Source organism: Anthonomus grandis, chromosome 2 (genome assembly GCF_022605725.1).
Source record: "Anthonomus grandis grandis chromosome 2, icAntGran1.3, whole genome shotgun sequence".
In the NCBI taxonomy this organism is placed as follows: Eukaryota; Metazoa; Arthropoda; class Insecta; order Coleoptera; family Curculionidae; genus Anthonomus; species Anthonomus grandis.
In genome coordinates, this window is record NC_065547.1 from 34,169,452 (window position 1) to 34,190,226 (window position 20,775).

General features: G+C 34.3%; 1 protein-coding gene and 1 pseudogene across 4 annotated transcripts in view; both read right to left on the reverse strand.

Annotated features, from left to right (window-relative positions):
- The window catches only part of LOC126733496 (ephrin-A4), a 935,043-nt gene that overhangs the window by 471,752 nt on the left and 442,516 nt on the right, over positions 1–20,775 (reverse strand). The gene's annotated exons all lie outside the window — the stretch shown is intronic.
- Positions 2,990–4,778, reverse strand: LOC126733501 (ruvB-like 2; annotated as a pseudogene).

The following is a 20,775-nucleotide window of genomic DNA, read 5'->3' on the forward strand; positions in this document are numbered from 1 at the left end:
CTTTAATGGCTTTAAGGCCTCCCCCGCTCCCCGTACCCCCTTAATCTGAGATTTTTCGAGCTGCATCTGCAAGTAATTGCTTCTTCCATATTTATTTGAATATGACCCCGGAAAACCGCGATGATTTACGATCCCAACCCAACTTCTAACAAGGTGCATAAATAGCCCATCATCATCATCTATGGGTTCCCATGGTTAGCGGACGGATTATAATTATTTGGTACACTTACTTCACGTGAACGGGTTCTGGGGGCTGTCACAGAAGAAAGAACCCGCCGTTTAGCGATAATTATTGGAATTTATTTATTTTATGCTGTACGGAGACCGGTAGCTCTTTGATCACGCGACGTCTGTTTGTCAAGGGAATTATATTGTTATGGAATTATGACATCTGTTGAACTCTTCTTTGTGTTACGGATTTATGGAGGATTGTTTGGTTAGGGATCGCTCTAACTCGACCAGGTTCGGCTCTAATCGACAAGCATATGTCAAGCGCTAAACGAGGCTTCAAAGGTTCCCTTATCCAGTAACAAAAACTGATTTTTCTCAAGAACTAATAAACTTAGGTTAATAAAATATACAGTGATAGATTCAGGAATTATTCTTCTACAAAGGATCACCAGAATCGTCATATTATTGGATATAGACAAAATGCAACTTTAAAGCCTCCTGCTAATCTATAGATAGATATTACTAGATTATGTTATGTTAAATTACATTTTAATATTATTATATTCGATTAAATAATATAAGAAAAAGAAAAAATAATGTGTTTAAATAACAACAGCTTATCACTAAAATTAATTCTTATTTAACAACCATTTTAATTTAGTTTATGCTACCACTACATACCATTACACTGTTTATTGTAGAGTTTATTTTTTTGTAATGTTTAATGGATGAAAAACTTTTGGTTCTTAATAAAATAGGAAATGCGTTATAGACCTGGTTAATTTGATATGCAAGGGAACTTTAAAAACAAGCTGTTTTATGTTGGGAGATTCCAAAGCCCTTAATTAGGTCTCATTAATCTCTATCTATGATCTCTAAATGTATTCATCCTAGTTTTGATCTCTCATCTGTGATCTCCAAATTTATTAATCCTGGTTTTAGTTTACGTTTTAGGTTTAGTTCGTTAGCTTTTAAGTATAGTGTCTAAAACTTTGATCATTAGGATAAATACATGGTATATAGTTATTCTCCCACGCGCGAGTTTTCTCTTGTGGCTATGCTTTGTGTTATTGCTATTGTAATTGTAAAAATTATGAAAAATAATTTTATGTTTACCATATTGCAATAAAAGCCAAATGATCTAAGCAAGACTTTGCAAGATATAAGTCTTCTAAGGTCCTCCTATCCAGGAATGATATTTCTTGTCAGATCTGATAACTTGGAAAAACCCGTTATTTCTCAAAAACTACTAAACGTGAATTGATTAAAAAAATATTTTTCAACAAACTTCAACGAACAATTTTTTTGCAAAATATGAGGGTTCAAAGGTCGTCTTATCCTGTAAAGACGTTTCAGACTCGATGACCCGACAAAGACTGATATTGCTAAACTACTAAAATAAATTAACGAAAAAAATAGTAGTGGATTCAGAAAACATTCTTCTATAGCCTTTGTACAAGGATCAAAATGATTCAAGCAAGATATGAGGCTTCAGAGGTCTTCTTATCCAGGAAGAGAGTTTCACGTGCGAACTTCTGACTCGAGGAAAACTAATATACTTCAAGAAATACTAAATATAGATTAATGAACTAAACAGTGATAGATTAAGGAAAGGTTCTTCAACAAACTTTGTTAAAGGATTAAAATTATTTAAGCAAGTCTTTGCAAGATACGAGGCTTGAACGATTCTTTTATCCAGTAAGAAATTGGCAAGTTAAACCTAATGACTCGACAAAGACTGAAATTTCTCAAAAACTACTAAACTTAAATTAATGAAAGAAACAGTGGTGATTCACGAAATGTTCTATAAAATTTGTTAAAGATTTAAAACGATTGAAGTAAACCTTAACAAGATGTAAGGTTTTAAAGCTTCTCTTCTTTCAGTGAGGAAGTTTCATGTCAGAGCTGATGACTTGGAAAAAACTGATTTTTCCCAAGAACCACTAAATATACAATAATGAAAGAAATTTATAGGTTCTTCAAATATTCTTCTTAAAACTTTGTTGAAAGTTTGAAGTAATTCAAGCAAATGTTTGCAAGATTTGAATGAAGCTTCAAAGGTTCTTTTATCCAGTAAAAATATTCCATATCAGAACGGACAACAAAAAAAATATATTTCTCAAGAACTATTAAACGTAAATTCTCAAAACAAACAGTGCTATATTCACGAAATATAATTCTACAAACTCGTTAAAGGACCAAATGTTGGAAGCAAGTCTTAGCAAATTATCAGGCTTCAAAGATCCTGTCACCTAGTAAGGAATGTTCACGTCCAAACTGACGTCTCGAAAATTTTTTTCAAAAATACTAAATGTCGTTTAATAAAATAAACAATGTAAAATCCGAAAATATTATTTAACGAACCTTGTTCAAGGATCAAAATGAATTAAGCAAGTCTTTGTGAGGCTTTAAAAAACCTTCATCTTCTCAAGTAAGGAAATTCTATGTCAACACTCATGACTCGAAAAAATTTGATTCTTTTCAAAAACTACTGAATGTAAATTAATGTTACAAACACTGGTAGGTTGCAGAAACATTCTTCTACAAAATTTGTTAGAGGATCAAAATAATTGGAGTAAGTTCTTGCAAGATATGAGGCTTCAAATGTCCTCTTATCCAGTGAAGACGTTTCCTGTGAGAGCTGATGACTCGAGAAAAAGTGATATTTCTCAAAAACTGCTAAACACAAATTAATAAAACAAACAGCGATTGATTCAGGAAACAACAAGCTTCGTTCAAGGATCAGAATGACTCAGGCAAGTCTTTGCAAGATGTGGGGTTTCAAAAGTCCTCTTATCTAGTAAAGATATTTCACGTCATTTTATAGTGTATATTTCTTACAACGCAAATGTTTTAATACAAAAGAAAAATGTGAAAACAACAAACACAAACCAAAACACTTGAATCATTCCTCATTTATTTAGATCACTTCCATCTTTTCTTCTTCCTCAATCTCATTATACATGAACTCCTGCTGATGCTCCTTAAGGAACTGCACAGATCTCCCTTCATCAAAGAACAATTGATACGCCCTCTTGATGTCTTCCACATCAACTTCGTGGGCTTTACGCTTTCGTGCGATCAAACTTGAAGTCATCATCAGCTACATACCGTACCTCAAAGACGTTTTCTTGGAGATTCTCGTCAGCACTGTCAACGCGTTATCTGACATTTGACAGTCTTCTTCTTCGCAACGGATACTCAAAATCTCCCTAAGTTTTTTTTCATCGCAAGGCTTGGTGGGTACGATAATAGCGGAGATTTGTAGTTGGTACCCCTGATTTTGGTGATTCCCCGATTGGTGGCCATGATAACGATTGGCGCCATCTCGTTTTCCAAAGCGCGATATAAGAACGAAAAACACTCGATGTCCAACATGTAGACTTCGCCGATGAAGAGAACCCCCGGGATGATTTCCGCTTTGCCCTCCTCCCTCCATTCGGCCACTTTTCCGTTTATTTGTTCTCTAACTTCCGGTTTGATTTCTCCAGTGTCACCGGAAAAAATAGCGAGAAATCCGTGAGTTCTACTGTTGATGACGTCGATTTCATGTAGGGTCACGGTGTGGACGACTTCCTTTCGTTTTTGGAGTTCGCCCTCGGGACACTGGACGAATCGGGTCTGTTGTCCGGTCGCGTCGTAGTGTCTTGCTCGTGCGAACGATCGACCCAGTTGAGAAATTTTTTTCGGTAGCTTTGTCAATTGTGATTACATCTCCGGACTGCACTTTCTCCTTCAAAATACTATCAATCATTTTACCCCCAAGATCATATACAGTCTCCATATCAGTAGTTTTCAAAATTAATTTTCCAACTTTTGTACTCACTCCTGCGGCTGGACGTTCAATTTGAACTTCCACTACTTCTCCTTCAATAATTTCACTTTCTTCTTTTATTCTTATTCCAATACTCTTCCTGATAGCCTGTGTAAGAGCCTCATTTACCCTTCTGCCGCCCATTTTTCGAAAAGGTTGGCTGTTATGTCTTCGTGGTAATCTGCTGAAGATTGTTTTATATTTTTTGCCGATAGCAATAAAGCTGATATAATAACTAATAAATTTGATATAAAACCATTCCCACTTCCGGCATGCAAAATTATAATTCTTTGGCCTCTAGAACAAGGAGCATTTAAACGGCATTTCATGCTGTCATCCACCCACCCGTAATTGACAACATCGTGATTGTGAAACCAAAATCATAAATGATACGACGAATATATTCTTTTGTACTGATGTCAATTTTCTTAAGCTTTTCACCAACTCCTTTGCGTTTAAGTGAATGATCTATTACATTACCGGCTTTAACCATTTTTACTAACCAAGTTTTACTCATTTCCAGTGAATAAATTTCTGAACCTGCCATGTTAGTAAATGGGCTATCATAACCTAGAGCTGAGGCTAAGGCAGTTGCTATGGCAGTTTTACCAGTACCTGGTTGTCCAGCCAATAAGACAGCCCTACCAGCCATTCTCCCCTCCCGAACCATTTGTAGTACAATTCCTGCTGCTCTTCTGACAGTCAACTGACCCACCATACCCTGTGAAACTTGTCGAGGATCAAGGGTGTCATTGAGCCTTAGTCCTCGGATATGAGAATGAGCCCCAAGCAAAGCTAGTGATTCAACAAATACTCATATTTCTGACTATTAAACATAAATTAATGATATAAACAGTTAGAGATTCAGGAAATATTCTTCAATAAACTTTGTAGTTTGGATCAAAATGATTCAAACAAATCTTTGCAAGATATGTGGCTTCAACGGTCCTTTTATCCAGTAAAAACGTTTCAAGTCAGAGCTTATCACTCAACAAAGACCGTTATTTCTCAAAAAATACTATGATTAATAAAATGAAACATTATTCTGCAAACTTTATTATAGAATCAACATGATTTAAAAAAATCTTTGTAAGATATAAGGCATCAGAGATCCTCTTTGTAAGCAAGGTCCTCCAGTACGGAAGTTCCATGTTAGAACTGATCACTTGACAAAAATTGATGTTTCTTAAAAACTACTAAACCTAAATTAATTAAACCAACAGTAATCAGTTCAGGAGACATTTTAATGCAAACTTTTTTAATAGATCAAAATAATACATGCAAGTGTTTGATAGATATGAGGCTTCAAAGTCCGTTATCCAAAGAAAATGTCATGTCAGAGCTGACGACTTGAGACAAACTGATATTTCTTGAAAACTACTCTTTATTGGTCTATTGAAACCAATTTCGTTGTGATTTTGATAAGTAATTCAAAGGATCACTGCTTTAAACATTTTTAAATTTAACAGGTTATATAACTAGTTGCTAGAGCATAAAAATGTAATAAAAATTATTATGATTCTAGATTATTCTGCCATTTGCTTAGCGTGCTAGTTATCGACTTTCGAGTTGAAATCTTGATCGCTGAGTGTGACGCTAACTTTCCACACTGGCCAACCCAACATCCACGGTTGACAAGATGTGCACAATCCTTAATGGCTCCCACAATGATATACGCCTCAAACAACAGATTAGTGAAACAAACAGTGATGGATCAAAAAACATTCTTCAACAAACTTTGTTAAAGGATCAAAATGATTTAAGAAAGTATTTACAATATATGAGCATTTAAAGGTGTTCTGATCCAGTAAGGAAATTTCATGCTAGTACTGATAAATCGAAAAAATTGTGATATTGATATTTATCAAGAACTACTGAACAGAAATTAATGAAACAAACACTGGTAGATTCAGGACACACTTCAAGAAAATCTAGATAAATTTTTTTATATCTTAATTCTCTAACAAAGCTTTCCAAGATATGAGGCTTTAAATATGCTCTTATTCAGTAAATAAATTTCAGGTCAGAGTTGATGACTGGCAAAAAATTAATCCATTTGGAGATATGCGCTTTAAGACTTGAAAAATACTAATCCCGAACTCTTTCTATTTCATGTATTAGTTACAGGGTTTTATCTCTTCACACATTTCTGTTGAGCTCCATGAAGATAATCTCGTTGGTGGATTACCTCCTATTTGAAGCCCCACATCTCGAAAAGTATTAATTTAAACGATTAAGATAAATTATATAGCAATTTATCCAGGTTACTCTAATTTTTACTACATTGAGTCACGACATGTCTTTCTCCAGAAATTCACATTTTAAAATCTTTCCAAGACAATGTCGTTAATGGTACACTCTAATATAAATTCTTCCAGGGATTCTTTTTGTTGAAAGTCTGACCTAATAAAAACCAGATTAGGATTGCACCAATCTCGCCCGTCAAGGAACTTAAATCTTTTCAATCGCATTATAACTTTCCAGGCTCTTAACTCGAATATCCCCGGATAGATAATATAATAAAGTTCTCCCAAGGAGGATCTATAATAATGTCTTGGGAGGGAAGTTGTGTATCTAACCCACTTTTCGTTTTTTGAGATTTATTGGTGCGGCCGAGGAGCATTCAAAAGCGTCAATTTGGTAAGTTAAATATGCTTTTTTAATGAGGGCCTATTTGAAACCAGAACGTGGTTACTTGGTTAACTCGATTTTTAAGGTGGATATCTTAAAAAGTGTTGAGCTGAAAAATTTGATGTCTTAAGAGAATTTATAAAGAAAAGTGTCCTTAATAGTTTGTTTTTATTGATAAGTAGTTTGTCAGCTATTTACATATTTTAAAAAGTATTATTCACACCAGTTTATTGATTAAATACTTATTCAGCTCGAACAAGTAGTTTTCCAGATATTTCTTTTTCTTGGAAGCCATTAGCCCGAAAGTCTAATGTTTTTACTGGGCCAGTGTCATTTTGACACTGGATATTTTAAAAAGTGTTATTCGGACTAGTTTATTTAATATAGACAAAAATTAGGAAAAAACTTCTTTATTGCTCTATTTTTTATTTAATTGGGCTAGCATCAATAGTTTTTCAGATATTTCCTTTTTTTTGGTAACCACTAGGTCCAAAGTCTAATGTGCTAATAGTGCTACTCCCACTTTAACACTGGATATCTCAAAGAGTACTATTCCAAGCAGTTTATTAATAAAAGATTATTTTTAGATCAAAGCCTCTTTATTTCTCTATTTTTTATTTGATTTAGGTAGGATAAGCAGTTTGTTCAGATACTAAGGTTTTTGGAAGCTATCAAAACCAAAGCCAAAAATGCTTACTGGGCTATTCCCACTTTGACACTGAACTTCACAATAAATTATAGAAAACAGTCTCTTAGTTGCTAACTTTTTTCAATTAGCTAAGATAAGTAGTTTTCCCAATATTTTTTTTTCGAGTCATTAGCTCCAAAGTTCAATGTGCTAATTGTGCTACTCCCATTGTGATAATCAGTATCTCAAAAATTATAATTCCATGCAGTTCGATGATTAAACATACATTTTAGAAAAACTCTCTTTATTGCCCTATTCCTTATTTCATTAAGCTATGATAACTAGATTTCTAGATATGACTTAAATTTATAACCTCTGAAAGTCAAAAACGAGGATATTTAACTGGACGAAATACTAAATTGTATAATATCTTCAATAAATATTCTACATTTAGTGATTATTGACAAATATCTTCTTATTTTGAGGCTAGCTACTTGAGGTCAAACTTCTTGACTAGACAACTAATGAAGCTTCATAACTCTTGAAGTTTTCTTTACATTATTTCGGTCTTTTACTAAAATTTGTGAAAAGATTTTTGCCAAATTTGCTCAAATCAGTTTTGTCCTTACAAAGTTTGTAGACAAAAACTTGCTTAGTCAGTCAATGTTTATTTCACTAATCTAGGTTTTTTAGTTTTTGAGAAATATCACTTTAACTCGAGGAATGAGCTCGGAGGTCAAACTTTTTAGCTAGACAATAACCCAATAAAGCTTCTTTTAACAAAATTTATAGTAAAAGGTTTACGCGATTTGCCACTATTTGTTTCAATAATCTACGTTTAATAGCTGTTTGAAAATTTAATTACTAGATAATAGACGCAATGAAAATTCATACCTTGCAAAGTTTTGCTCAAAACATTTTAAACCTTATTTATCCTTTGTAGACAAATGTTTGCTTAATATGCCGCTCTTTCTTTAAAACTTTATATTGTAGAACTAAATTACGACAATAATCAAAGGTAATTTATCATTAAAGTCAATAATAGCAAAAGTAGTAAAAATAAGCATGTATCATTAAGTCTAATGCATTTCCGAGTTAATCCATCATAATGCACCTTAAGTAAGAAATTTACATAGAAAAAGGGTCGTATGGAACAGTCAAAACACATTATAAGCACCGATTTAAAATTCATCTAAAACACATGTTAAACAGTATAAAAGGGGGAACAACTTTTAATACCAGAAGCTTAAGTGACATTAATCCTCCCGGTGTATCTGGTTACAGATTTCTGTGTTTCTTATTAGCGTGCACGCACCGGTATAGGGTTGCAGCTTGCACTATTGAACGTTACTAACTGGACTCTAGAGGCAACATATATATAGATATATTTAAACGGGTCTTTCATCCAAAAAAAGTAAAATTTATCAAAAACTACTGATCGCAGATTGATTATAATATAGTTATTAAGGGTTTAAAGCGACTTGGATATTGGACAAAGTTTAGCTCAACAGTTTGTAGACAAACATTTTCCCAATCTCGGAATTTTTGTATCATTAATCTACATTTAGTAGTTCTTCAGAAATATCACTTTATTTCGAGGCATAATCTGTGGTCAAACTTCTTTACTTATAAACTGACCCAATGAAGCTGCATGTCTTGCACAGTGTTGCTTCAACTATTTTGGTTCCTAAACAATGTTTGTAGACAAATGTTTGTTTAATCTATTACTATTTGCCTCAATTATTCACGTTTAGTCGTACTTGAGAAATATAATTTTTCTTTCAGTCATCTGCTTTGAGTTGAAACTACTTTACTAGAGAACAGAACCTTTCAAACCTCATAAAGTTTTGCTCATATTTTTTCTTTCCTTCGATAAAGTTTATAAACAAATAATGGGTTTACCAATAGAAGTGATAGAAGTTTAGTGGGCCATGTACGCAAAATAGTATGTCAAAACGCGGATCAAGCGTCAGTTGTGTTAAGTATACTTTGACATTTCATCATGAATCGTTTAAGTCAAGAGCAACGTATAGCTATCGTGAAAAGGTATTACGAAAATGCGCAATCGGTTAGAGCCTGTTATTGTGCTCTTAGAGAAGATTTTGGCCATAGTGGACGGCCTTCTGAGCTTGCAATAAGGCGTACGATTAATAAGTTTGAACGGGAGTACACTCTTCTGGATAATAAGCCACCAACGCGACAAAAAAGTGCACGGACTGCTGAAAATATCGCCGCTGCAAGAGAAAGTGTTGACGCGAATAACAATGTGTCTGTTTTGCGCCGTTCTCAGCAATTAGGCATTTCACCAATGTCTCTGTGACGCATTTTGAAGAAAGACTTAGCCCTACATCCATATAAGATGGTTCTAACTCAAGAATTAAAGCCTGCTGACCATGGTTTACGAAGAACGTTTACCGACTGGGCCCTGTTGCAGTTGGAGCAAAATGCCGATTTTGGGAAACAAATCATCTTTTCAGATGAAGCTCATTTTTGTCTTAGTGGCGTTGTCAATACGCAAAATTGCCGTTTCTGGTGTCAGAACAATTCGCAGAAATTAGTACAGGTGCCATTACACCCGTTAAAAGTGACTGTGTGGTGTGGTTTGTTTGTCGGTGGAATTATCGGTCCATACTTTTTTGAGGATGCAGGGGGGCATACTGTGACAGTCAACAGAGAGCGCTACCACGACATGATAACAAACTTTCTTTGCCCTGCAATTGATGGTGGAGACTTCGAACAGAATTGGTTTCAACAGGACGGAGCAACATCACACACCGCCCGAGCCACAATTAATTTATTAAGAGAGCGTTTTGAAGATCGAATAATTTCGCGACATGGCAATATCAACTGGCCACCAAGGTCCTGTGATCTTACTCCCCTGGACTTTTTTCTTTGGGGATATGTGAAGTCGAAGGTGTATTCTAACAATCCTCAATGAATTGAAAGTTAACATAACTAGGGTTATTCACGAAATTCAGCTCAACTTAATAGAAAAAGTGATTGAAAATTGGGTTCATCGTCTAAACGTCTGCCGCCGTAGCCGAGGTGGACATCTTAATGATATTTTGTTTAAAACATAATGTTACATAATAAATTACAACATGAAACATCAATCATAGAAATTAACCAATTCGTTTTTATTTTTTAGCAATTTAAACTTATATCATTCTTATTGGTAGACCCATTATTTGCTTAATCTATCGCTGTTTGATTCATTAGTCTATAATTAGAACTTTCTCAAAAACATCACTTTAAATTTGCTGTCCAGTAAAGAAGTCTGACCTCAGAGCTTATGCCTTGAAATAAAGTGATATTTCCCAAAAACTAATGAATGCAGATTATTGAAATAACCAGTAGCAGTTTAGGCAAACCTTTGTCTACAAATATTGTTAAAGAGCTAAAATGATTTGAGCAAAACTTTGGCAGATAAGAAGGTTCATTGGGTCTGTCTAGTAAAAAAGTTTGACTTCAGAGCTTATACCTCAAAATAAAGAGATATGTTTAAGAAACTACTAATCGTAAATTAGTGAAACAAACAGTGACAGATAAAGTCTGTTGTCCATTAAAGAAGTTTCATCTCAATGCCTTGAAATCAAGTGACATTTCTGAGGAACTATAACAAGTAGGTTAGTAAAACGAACAGTAACAAACTAAGCAAACATTTGTCCATAAACTTTGTTGAAGGGTCAAAATGATTTAGGCAAAACTTTGCAAAATATGTAGGTTCGTTTGGTATCAAGAAGTTTGACCTTAGAGATTATGCCTTGAAATAAAATGATTGTTGTGGCTTGTGCTACTTCTACCCACTACTATGGTCGAAGACCACACGTCAACGACAGTCCTCAAGAGGTAACAGAAGACAGACAGTCTCGATCTCATCACGACACGCCAAGCGTCGAATCAGTTTATTTTATTATTTGTAAATGAAACCAATACAACTATTTTAAATCAGTTAAAAATAGTGTCATTATAATAATACAGTCCACTACACATGAATGTACGTGGATAACTTACTGACGTGCGTAGATTCACAAGAAGAAGCAGAATATGTCGTTAATACCATTTACAAGGTTTTACTAAAACGTGGATTTGAATTACGTAAATGGCAATCAAACTGCTTTAACTTTAATACTAGAGATTCAGATATAGTAGAATTCATTGCCAATAAAGACCACGATACAAAAATTCTAGGGCTCCAGTGGGCCCGCGAAAAAGATATACTTACCTTAAAAATTATTCCAACAAAGGAAATTGATCTAAGTGGTATAACAAAACGAGTTGTGTTATCGAGCATAGCTACAATATTTGATCCACTAGGTTTGACGAGTCCATGCATAATATTAGCAAAGGTCTTATTACAGAAATTATGGATCCCAAGTTGGGGGAAAACCTAACTTGGGATCACTTTTTCATCACACACCATTTCATATTTTAACATCATGGAATCGTTTTTCATCAGAATTAAACACGCTGGACAGAATAATGATTAAACGAAAGGTAACTTGCTAAAATCCAAATTTTATTGCTCTACATGGATTTGCAGATGCATCCGAGGCCAGTTATGGGGCTTGTATATAGATTTTATCGGTAAACAATGACGGTGATTCAGAATGCAATCTGGTGTGTGCCAAGTCTAAAGTAGCTCCTCTTAAGTCCTTGACGATACCGAGATTGGAGTTATTCGGAGCATTAATTCTAGCTCAGCTTCTTACTAAAGTCTTAGCATCTATTGATATAAATATTAATAAGGTTTATTGCTGGTCAGATTCCGCAATCGTCTTAGCATGGTTAAAGACGTCTCCAAATTTGCTAAAACAATTAGTTGATAATCGCGTCGCGGAAATTCAGAAACTCACTAGCGAACTTACTTGGAATCATGTAGGATCCCAGGAGAACCCAGCGGATCTTGTTTCAGGCGGTTTGGAACCTAAGCAATTGATAATTTCAGATCTTTGGTGGCACGGACCAAAATGGTTATTTTTAAGTTTTTTTATGGTAAACACAAGCACAAGAGGAAAGTCCTATGTCACCCTTGAAGTGGTGCTTGCACGAAGATATTTGTGAGCATTTATCCTGAAACGCTGTAGGTGGTATGCGTCGGGAAATATGTGAGGTGGAAGCCCGTTCCACAAAGAAGATGTTCTCCAGATGAATGAGTCCCGATACAGCGACGTTCTTGCCGGAACAGCCCTGGTTGGAATCAGGCCTGCCAGCTCAGAGAGCACTTACCGTGATAATAACGGTAGAATAAACAGAGATCAGCCACCTTTCTCCTGTGCTCCAGACTATCCAGACTCTTTGTCAGTTCTGGTTTGTCGATAAGACGAATAGCTCTCTTCTGTATAGAATCCAGCAGGTTTAAACTATGCTTGGGTGCAGAGCTCCAGACATGCGAGCAATACTCGAGGGAAGGGCGTATTTGAGCCTTATAAAGAGTCAGCAGCTGTTCTGGTGTATATAGTTTTTTCGTTTTGAAAAGCACTCCGAGTTTTTGGGAAGCCGCCCTGGCGACCTCGGCAACGTGGTCATGCCAGGACACACTGTTGGTGACCTCGACTCCTAGAAGATGTAAAGATGATTTAATTGGCAATGTTTTCCCTGCCACAACCAGCTCAGGGCCACCAAGGTTAGTCTTCATCGTAAATACTGCAGCCTGCGTTTTTTTAGCGTTAAAATTGACCAAATTGTTATCGCCTCACTCCAAGATTGCTCTAATATCGTTGTTGGTTGACGCTACTTGTTGCTGCCTGAGAACTTGCGGCTGTCGTTGAAAACATGAAGTGAACATGAATGGCCAATTAATATCAATTTTCTTACAAACAATTTACCGGAAATGCGAAAATGTGTCCTTATAACAAAAACAAGAACGCCTTCATTTTCTTTTGAACGATTTTCAAATTTGACAAGAATAAAACGTGTCACAGCATATATTTTTAGGTTTGTAAATAACGCAAGAACACCTAAACATAAACGGCAGTATTCGTATCTTTCCTTAGACGAAATAAATTATGCTTTTAACAAGTTAATCAAATTATCCCAACAGGAATCTTTTCCAGATGAAATTCGAATTTTATCTTGTAAGCATCAGCTTCCAAAAACAAGTAATATACTTAGCTTGCATCCTTTTATAGACGAGCAAGAAATTTTGAGAGTTGGAGGGCGGCCAACTCAGAATATTCATTTTCGAAAAAATATTCTATAGTCCTCTCTTCAAGTCATGTTTTAACTAAATTAATTATGCGCTACGAGCATGAACGTTTATTACATGCAGGACCACAATTATTGATGTCACATGTGCGAGAGAACTTTTGGCCCATTGCAGGACGTAATTTTGCACGTAAAATAGTTCACAACTGCGTAAAATGCTGTAGATACAATCCTCAATCCATTCAACCAATAATGGGCGATCTACCCGCAGCAAGAGTGCAACAAGCATTGCCTTTTATAAAGGTAGGGGTTGATCATGCAGGTCCTTTTCTGGTAAAGGACCGAAGTGGACGCGGATGTAAGATCTTGAAGAGTTGGGTTGCTGTATTCGTATGGTTAAGTACACGTGCTATAAATTTAGAATTGGTTTAGTCACTTAGCTCTGAGGATTTTTTGCAAGCATTTACCCGATTTATTAGTAAACATGGACGATCCTTAGAAGTTTTCTCAGATAACGGATCAAACTTTGTTAGGACTAATAAAGATCTCCAAGCCATGGGTAATTTTTTATACATAAATAGCAATCATATTTCTGAATCTATTCAAAACTTGGGCATATAAAATGGCATTTTATCCCAGCCAATTCACCTCATTTTGGTGGTATTTAGGAAGCGGGAGTAAAGAGCTTCAAACATCATTTTAAGAGAATAGTAGGTTTATATACATTATTTCTGTTCGATCTGCAAACTTTAGTTGCGCGCATCGAAGCAGTACTTAATTCTCGACCATTTTGCCCTCTTCCTCTTCTTGAGTTCCGATCCCAATGATTTATCCCCTCTAACCCCCGCACATTTCCTCATCGGAAGATCAGCAATGACGATAGCAGAACCTTCCATGATGCATTTGCCGAACAACCGACTTTCCCAATATAAATTGGTGCAAAAGGTTCAGAAGCAGTTTTGGAATCGTTGGCATCGGGAATATATAAATGAGTTGCAGGAGAGGCGAAAATGGAAAACTAACAAGGGTAACCTTGAACTGGGACAGTTAGTTTTGCTTAAAGACAGTAATCTCCCACCCATGAAGTGGCATTTGGGACGTGTTTTGAAACTCGATAGCGGAAAGGACAACGTTAATAGAGTGGCCTCAATCAAGACTATGGACAGGATAATCAGTAGGGCCATCGTTAGACTCTGCCCACTCCCATGTTGAAAGCCCATCCTTTCAAGGGGCATGTTGTACTTGTTGTACATGTACTTCTACCCACTACTATGGTCAAGGACCACACGTCAACGACGGTCCTCAACAGGTGACAGCAGACAGACAGTCTCGATCTCATCACGACACGCCAAACGTGCAATCAGTTTATTTTATTATTTGTATATTAAACCAATATAACTATTTTAAAAACAGTTAAAAATAGTGTCATTATAATAATACAGTCCACTACACACGTACAGTGATGTTCCTTAAGAACTACTATTAAAGAAAATTAGCAAAACAAATAGTGAGAGAATTGTCAATTGAAAGTGAAACATTTGTCTACAAACTTTACAGAACGACCAAGCGAATTATGATGCTTTAAATGTTCTATTGTCTAGTAAAGTAATTTTATTTCAAAGCAGACGAAGTTTTCTTAGAAACTATTAAATACAGAATTGTGAACAACCAGTTGAAGATGAAGCAAGTATTTGTCTAGAAACTTGATTCAAGCATACAAATAATTCAAGAAAATTTTTGGAAGAGCAATGCCTTATTATTGCTCTGCTCAACCAATTTTTCAGGTTATGAATATGGAATATTTTGAATCAGTTTTTAAGATCACCATAGAACCTTGAAACTTTCAATAAAGTGTTGTATATTTTATGATTCATCTGCCTTGAATCAGTAGGTGATGATTCAATTCGTCAAAGTTAGGGCCAATAATTCTACTTATGGACCAAAAAAATTATTCATTTAGACGAATTCAAGCTGTAAGCCGTGAGTTTTAAAATCTTATGCCTCTAATTATCTAATGAGAAGGTGAAATGATATCTTTCAATTAATTACTTTCAATTGCCTTAAATCATTAAGTACTGACTTACATTACATTAAAGTTGGAATCTCTAATTAAATTAAAAAAAAAACATCTAGTTTAACTGCATCACGTTCGTCTCCTACATAAGCCCTTCATACCTTCTCTCCCAATAACATCCCTTACTACATAATCGCCGTAATATATTCCGGAACGGGCGTCTTGTACCCGGAGTTTATCAAAGTTAAAGTTATACGCTGACCTCATAACCTAATGGGAAATTGATGGGGAAACGTTGTAATCTCGGTGTTATCGGGAATATGTTTTAGATTTTAGACCCTCGTTACATAAATGGTAATAGAATGAGAATCAAAGAAGACACCCTATAGTGGGCGAAGGAATAAGAAGCCAAGAGAAGGGGGAGACAATTAATAACAAGATCTTTAAACCGCCATACATGCGTATTGTCTTGTCAGAAAAGTCCGGACGGTTAAATTATGACTCGGATTTTGTTCCTTAATTAAGGCGGATGACAACGGGTTAATTGGCCGAAAGAGAAATATTTCAGTTCGGTTTTAATTGTTCGGGGTATTTTTAGTAGTTCGGTTCATGTACTCGCCTTTCTTGCCCCAGGTTAGTTTATGGGGTGCTCGTGATGCTCTACTCATTTTATTTCTACAAAACTTGCTTTTTAAATATATCTTTATATCGAGGCTTGAGCTCTGAGGTTAGGCTTCTTTAATGGGCAACACACCCAATAAAGCTTCATATATTCCAAAGTTTTGCTCAAATTATTTTAGTCATTGAAGAGGGTTTGTAAATGAATAAGCGCTTAGTAGTTTCTGAGGAATATCCCTTTATTGCACGGCTCATACCATGAGGTCAAACTTCTTTACTGGACAATATACTCAAGCAAGTTTCATAGCTTGCAAAGATTTGCTCAAAATATTTAAGTGATTGATAAAGTTTATAGATAAATATTTGATTAATTTGTTACTGTTTTCTTCACTAATCTACCTTTAGTAGTTCTTTAGAAATATCTCTTTATTTCGAGCTCATGCCTCTTTCTTTTATATTTATTTACGGTAAAACCTTATTGGACAACAGGCCCAATGAAGCTTCATATCTTGCAAAGATTTATTTAAATCATTTTATTTCTTTAACAAAGTTTGTAGACAAATGTTTGCCTAATCTATCACTGTTTCTTTCAGTAATTTACGATTATTAATGCTGAGAAATGTCACTTTAATTCAAGGTATAAGGTCTGAGTTCAAAAATCTTTACTGGAAAACAGACCGAAAGAAGCTTGCAAAGTTTTACTCAAATCATTTTAATCCTTAAAGAAAGATTGTAGCCAAATGTTTTCAAAAATATCTTGTTTTACGAAAATATCTTATATACAAATAGAGGTTTTCATCAGTTTGAATGTTAATCAATCACATAGAAAATTATGAATAAAATAATTTCAATGAATCAGAATTGCAATAATATCTTTGGTCCAGAACGGGAATAAAGTAGAATTATTGGTAGTAAATTTGGAAACCAAAAGTCAGTATTTGGACACTTAAATCATCAGTGAATCACAATTCACTTTAATGAATGAGAACGACTAAAGCTAAAATGATCAGCAGCAACTTTGACAAGACATGAATAAACATATTCTCATTCAATTGCCTGGTCTTGTTAAGATCTTTTTTAAGTCTTAAATTTAGTTCATTTCAACTAATATCTATTTTGAATGAGTCAAACTGAAACAATGATTTTTTAAGATCTAACTAGATTTATCTTAAAATTATCAAAACTCACTTTGACAATTAATTCATGACAATATTAATCAATTGCTTTAACTTACTTTCTAATGATACAATGAAGCCTTGATATTGATTCATTTCAACTTAAACTTATTTTGAATGAATCAGACTGAAACAATGAATTTTTCTTGATATACAACTAGAATCAACTCAAATTATTAATACTCACTCTGACAATCTCTAGCTTATTATCTTATGATTTAATCACCTTACTTTCTTTTCTAATGTAAAATGAATCTTTAATTTTTTTTTGATAAATTATGGCCCTAAGAGTGATTTACTAAACCCTACGAGTCATATTAATCAACCGGAATGAAACAATGAACTGAAATGAATGAATCAAACGGATTTATTGGAAGTAGTATTTTAATAAATCAGGCTAAAACAATGACTTTTTTTAAAGATCCAATTAGAACTAAGATAAAATCCTTGTGACCATATCTAATTCTTCATACCATGACTCAATCCCCATAATTCAATTTTTAATGTCACAATGAAGTCTTAAAATTGATTCATTTGAACTAACACTCATTTTTGATCAAATTATTTTTTTTTAATTTAATTTATAAAGTGGACGTCTTCAAAGTCAAATGAAGGTCAACTTCACTTTTTTGCATAGAAACCTCTATTTTTTTTAATAGTATCTGATTTAGCGTCAAAAAATAAGTAACATTCATCTGATACTTTTTTACATGCGACCTCTCCTTTTTAAGATATTAATTCTTGATTCTTGAAATTTTTTCTTGACAATAACATTTGCCCTTGTAGGTAGTATCTGATGATCTATCAAAAGGAGTGAAAGTATCTTATGATAGAATTTTATTATCAACAGAATCGAAAACTTGAAAATAAAACGTACAAAGTTCGAATAAAAGAAATTGAAACAAAAAAAGTCAGAAAATTATTTCAGTAAATGTTCAAAGTGTTGACCTTCCACTTCTATACATTTTTCGACTAGCTTTCTAAAGGATCGATGAACAAAGTGCAGCATCTGTGGAGTTATCTGCCCGCAAACCTCCGTGATTAGCAGCTTCATATTTTCGGGAGTTGGTGGATCGCGATATACGATCTCCTTCAAATAACCCCATAGAAAAAAATCTAAGGGCGTCAAATCAGATGACCGTGGCGGCCAATGGACTGCTCCACCGCGACCTATCCAACGTCTATTGAAGTCACGATCCAACACTAGGCGCGCAACGCGTGAATAATATGCAGGGCAACCATCATGCTGGTACCAAATATTTAGTCCCACTTCAAAACACACATCTTCCAAAAATACTGGTAGAATCTCCAGCAAAAAATTACGGTATTTTTGGCCTGTAAGGACACCATCAATAAATGTTCTATCGCTCGAAACCACCTGGGGTTTTCAACTGCCCAATAATGCATGTTATGACGATTAACTACACCATAGTTTGTAAATGAAGCTTCATCGGTGAATAAGACGCGCAGAAAGAAATTGTCATTTTCATGCAACTGATTTTGGGCCCATTCACAAAACAACACTTGATTTTGGAAATCATTCCCGTGAAGCTCTTGATGTAACGACAAGTGATACGGATGAAACTTGTGGCGTTTCAAAATTCTGAGGACACTTGTTTTGGAGATTCCAGAAGCAGAAGAAATTGATCGTGAGCTGACTCCAGGATTATGGGCAACTGCAGCTAAGACGGCATTTTCATTATTTTGACTGGTTCTTCCATTCTTCCATATTCTATAAAGTGGGTAACTACACGATAAAATGATGCTCGCGAGGGAAGTGCCGAGGATGTCGCATGGTATACAGTTCAATGGCTCTATTAATATTCCGTTCAGATTCACCATAGATAAGGACCATTTTAACTTTTTCATTTATTGTTAGGCATTCCATAGTCACTCAACAAAATAGTCAAATACTTGATAACTGAACGAATACTGTGAACCAAAATAATCTCTTATTTACTTTATTCATCAGTATTTGTTTACAATCGCCTGAAATACCTGGGATAAACACGTGAGATCTGTTCACTATAGAAAATTTTCGCATCATAACAACATGCATTGATCATCGATCAACAATGGCTCGTCACAACAATATTGAAGAATTGCTGAACCAAAGCTATTCCTGTTTCTAATGTCATTGTGAAAGAAAAAATTCGTAAAAGAATCAAGAATTAATATCTCAAAAAGGAGAGCATGTCGCATGTAAAAAAGTTTCAGATGAAAGTTACTTATTTTTAACGCTAAATCAGATACTATTAAAAAAAATAGAGGTTTCTATGTAAAAAAGTGAAGTTGACCTTCATTTGACCTTGAAAACGTCCACTCAAGGTCAAACAAATGACGTCATTTTATGGGCCCCTGGAAACCATTCAAACTTCAAATAAAACATTTTCTGGATACGTGTTTACTTTTCGAGATATTGCGATGTTTCAGGTTAAATGATCCACCCTGCATATTCAAAATTGAACTAAAAAATCAACATCCGTTTCGGCAAGCTTTGAATCACTCATTTATGATTAACTGCTTCAAATCATGTTTTATTCATGGAATGAAATCTTAAAATTGTTTTATCAAAAGCAGAGCCTATTTTACTGAATCAGAATCAATTTGTTTTAACAAAATATGGTTCTGAGACTAATTCACCAAGCTCTACGAGTCATATTAATCAATCAGAATGAAACAATGAATATTTTTGGAATTCCTGCACTAAAATTTAAACAAAATTTGATGAACCATAAATCATTATTTGCCATTTTCTTACCATTATTATGAGTCTTAAATCTGATTTATTTCAAGTAAGTCAATTCTAACCAATTGTAAATCATTTGCGTATAGATTCCTTTTTTAATGATTAATTAACTTTTAAAGCGTCATTTAAATATAGTAAGCTAAAACAAAGATCTTTTTCTGTAAATATAAAATCAAAATTAAACTAAATCATTAACATCCTATTCGGCAAGCTCTGATTCACGTATTTATTAACTGCCTTGAATCATGTTTCAATGGTGGAATGAACCTTCAAACCTAATTTATTGGAAGTAGAGCATAATTTAATGAATCAGAATAAAATGTAAGTTTTTTGTTTATAAAATATGGCTCCAAGAGTGGTTCACTGAACCCTACAAATCATATTAATCAATCAGAATGAAAATTGATCATATCATGACTCGAGTTTAATTTCTAATGTTACAATGATGTGGACTAACACTCATTTCAAATAATTCAGACTAAAAAAATAATATTTTTTTTGAAAATCAAGCTGTAAATGATTATTTTATTGATCTACTGCCTTGACTCATTTTTTAATATTAAAACCATAAGTTTGAAAGTGATTCATTAATAGCACACTGGTCATATTAATGGATCAGAGGGCAGTAATATAAGTTATTTTTTTCTAAATGCAGAATAAAATTTAAGAGAATATACGAAGGTCAATTTTGACGAATTGTGAATTTATCGTTGATATATTCATTTTCTAATAATTAAATTAACTTTTAAAAATGATTTATTGGTTCCAGATGTTATTTGAATATATCAAACTGAAACAAAGAATTTTTCTTTTAAATATATAATCAAA